Genomic DNA, 4,080 nt, shown 5'->3' on the forward strand with positions numbered 1-4,080 from the left:
ACTAATAATATTACTATATAAAAAATATATAAAAAAAGTATAAAAAAAATTAAACATATATAAAAAATAATATTATAATTTAATGTCATGTATTTTTAAGTAATTATTTATCTCAAAGTGATTTTATCTAATATTATCCAAACAATATTTATTTTATCAAAATCAATTTTGGTAAAGAGTTGCTAAGTATAAATTATGTTGACACAAACTTACTTCAACCTAAAATTAATTCTATAAACTTATTTTTACCCAAAATCAATTCTATAAAATCATTTTTTTTAAACTCCAGTTTGACAAACCACAATCCAAATACACTCTTAACCTGCAAGTGAAACGGACACAGTTTTAACTTCTAAGTTTTTTAATTGGAATTAATTTTAATTTGGAATGAATTGAATTAAAAATAAATTACTAAATTTAAAAGATATTTTTTCTTAAAAGATATATTTTTTATAATGAATAAACAAAAGTATTTTTATATTATTGTACATAAACATAATTGATAGATAAAAAAAGATATTTTTCATGAGATATTCAAAGATAAAATTATTTTTACTTTTTTTATAAGATCTTTTAAAAAAAATAAGCCAAACAAACACGTAGAAAAAAATATGAATCTCCTTTTTTTTTTAAATTAAGAATGAGACTCGAATTCCAAATTTTTAAATAAGCAGATGAGACTATATTATTTGAGATATACCTTGTTAACAGAAAATACAAATCTTTTTTACATGTGATAAATCATCTATACGTCAAAAATTAAATTAAAATATCATTTATGGGCAAATCCCTCATTATATTTAGAGAAAATTTCACTCTCCTTCCCTGCGAGACGTTAAAATGACACTTCCCTCCCTTTTATTTATAAAATGTACATTTCTCTCCCTTATAACTTTTAAAAAACCTCCTCTTTAATTCATTTTAATTTTTTTGTGTTAACTAATTTTAACATTATCCATTTTTCAAGAAAAATAAATTATTTTTTTACAAAAATACCTTTTAGTAAAAATTTATTTTTTTGTCATTAATTTTGCTTACCAAAATACCCTTTAATAAATTATTTTTTTATTGATTAAATTGTATTTTTACCAAAATATTTTTAAAAAAGCATGGCACGGGTGATTAAACTTATATTTTATAAATAGAGGGGAGGGGAGCGTCATTTTAGCATCTCGCAGAGAAAGGGAGTAAAATTTTCTCTTATATTTAACTCTATATTTTAATTAGCATTTTACTTCTTCTTCATTAAAATTTTAAAATATTGTATTTTTAATTAAACCTTTTTTTATTTTGTCTTTTTAATAAAATAAACTTTTTAATAATGAAAAGAAACTAAGAAAGCATACAAAATCAATTATTTAGTAACCAATTTCAAGCATTTTTTTCTTTCTCGTCTAAAATAATCTTTTTCTCCCTCATTCCCACTTTGAAATGTACACTTTTATGAAATTTTAAACAAACATTTAATAGTTGACTCTCTAAATATTAATTTGCTAGTTATAGTTAAACTTTCAAATAACAAACTTCAAAAGTCCACAATTTTTTTCCAAAAAAAAAAACCTTTGCTCCCACTCTTTGCTTCTTTGTTGAATGATAATTTGATTGGATCAAATTATCACCATAAAAAAAAGTAATATTTGTAACAAAAAAAATTATTACAAAAAATTGAAATTTTGAAATAAAAGAATTTTGTAATAAAAAAAGGACCGTTGCAGTATATTAGCATAGATAGTTCAAATATCTTTCATTTAACTAAGATTGTTTTATAAATCTTCAACCTATAAACTTTAAGGTACAAACTAACAAGACACATTGAAAAATCCTAATGAACTAGATAGATACATAGGACAAGAAAAACAAGGAATTATAGATCTCCAAAATATAAACTACAAATTACAAACTCCATCATGTTCATACATCTCCTTTCAAAAACAGTGAAGTATTATGTATCAAGTTGTATAACCTTGGTGATTGTAGAACAAGACTCTCAACATCTCTAATGTATAAAATGATGGGAGCAGCTTCTGAGATAGAAACCAAGACCTGCACAAAGAAAATGTTCTTAGAACTTCTTTTTCCGAAATCTATGTAATAGAGTAGGTTGTTATCAAATATGAGATAATAAAAGTTTAAGAAAATTAATTCACCTGATAAAGTGACAGAACAAATAGCTTTTCATCGAAACACAAGCTACTCATGCACTTTAAAGGAGTTACAAACAAAATCTGAAATAATAAGCATAATATTGCAACACAATAAAAAGCAACACTACTTATATGCTTTAAAACAGTTTTCAAACCTTCAACACCAATACTTTGTTGATGTAAAGTATCTATAAGATCAAAAGATAGTTATAAAATGAAATTAGCAATTAATATCTAAGACAAGATCAATAAAAATATGATGTCAATTAATGTAATTCTAAAAAATTTTGTCTAGAAAATTTGAACTTTATTTTCTCTAGTACCTATAATTTCAAATTGTTTAGTTAGCATAAACATGTGAGAAAATCACACAGTCAACATAACCAAAAGGTTTAACTAAATTATTGTATTTTTATAAAAATTTGGATATAACTTTTACTAAAAATATATTTAAACCACCCTTACGGGTTTTCTCAACCTCAACAACTCATCAACATTTTCTCTACAATTATCAAAATAATATACTCTCAAAAATATCTTATAATAGCATAAAAATCTATTCTTAAGTCTCATAGGCCATAGCCAAGGTTATTACCAAAAATAACTACGACAGTCTAATTTCAATTATATTTTTTAAATACCAAATGAATTTGGAATTGCACAACCTTTATATCCATGCAACCGTCTCGGATTAGGCTTTCCATTAAACCAAAAATCACAATTTTTCGCTTACTCTAACTTCGAGAATATAAACAAAACCGTGACTGCTTTGCAGTGTCTTAAAAACTAGAAAACAACAGGAGCGTACAACGTTCAAAATTCCATATAAAATCCAAATTAAATCCAACCACCTTCAGAATTAACATGGTTAAACTTAACTTATCCAAATTTCTTTTTCAATTGGTTCCAGGTCAATATCATTTTTAATAAAAAAGTTACATAATTTGAAAGTTAGGTAAAAATAAGTCAAAATCTGTTTTAGAAACCAACAAGTTTAGTATCTTTCAACTCGTATAACTTTTACTACAAAACTTTAAATAGGTTAAAGTTTGGTTTATAGACTCCTAACTTATCTAACAACAAGTGTGTCTTAGTTGCAACCCAATTGCATTTCAATTTTAAGAGTTACAAGCATTGAAAATTGATACATAACTTGCTAAAAACTGATTCTCTCTAGCTTTAATCATTAACTTTCAAAAATTCACAACTCCCAATCCTTAACTCCTAAAATTCTGAAGTTTTAGAGCAATGAACCAAGTAAATCAAATTTTAAAACAAAATTGATTTCGCCCCAAAACACAGCTTGTTGAAATCGCAACAAGACAAACAAGTTGCTGCCCTGTTTGAACTTTTCTGCTGCAGGACGGATTTATCAATCTAATTTTAAAAATTTGCCATAAATTGTGTATTTAACGAAAATGCCTCAAATTTTTCAGTCCAGCTCTATACATTTTCAAGTTTAATCCAGACTTGGTCTCACACAATTCCGATCATCACAGAATTAGTTATAACTTTTCAAAATTTCTGGCTTCAGTTAAAAGTAATGCAGAAGATCAGATTTCACAATTCAACTTTAAAAAATCATAACTAATTCTCCAGTTAATACAAAACCTTTAAAATTTAAATCTTAGCAACTATACTCATTGTAATTCACTTTAACTTTTAATCTCATTATTTCAATCATTATCGAATTACTGCTTTGCTTTTTAAAATTACCATTTATCTCAAAAAATTAGGCTTCTTATAAAAATTTAATATTTTAAAATTGTATTGTTGTTACAAAATATTATTATTATTATGTAATAATTACTAATTGTTGTTATATAAAAATAATTTTTTGTAATAATTTTAAATTTGTTACAAAACTTTTGTTACAAATATTTTATTTTCTTGTAGTGTATGTAATATTGATTATGTTACTTTATGATCTCTTTTA

The sequence above is a fragment of the Arachis ipaensis genome, chromosome B03 (genome assembly GCF_000816755.2).
Source record: "Arachis ipaensis cultivar K30076 chromosome B03, Araip1.1, whole genome shotgun sequence".
NCBI classification, from domain to species: Eukaryota; Viridiplantae; Streptophyta; class Magnoliopsida; order Fabales; family Fabaceae; genus Arachis; species Arachis ipaensis.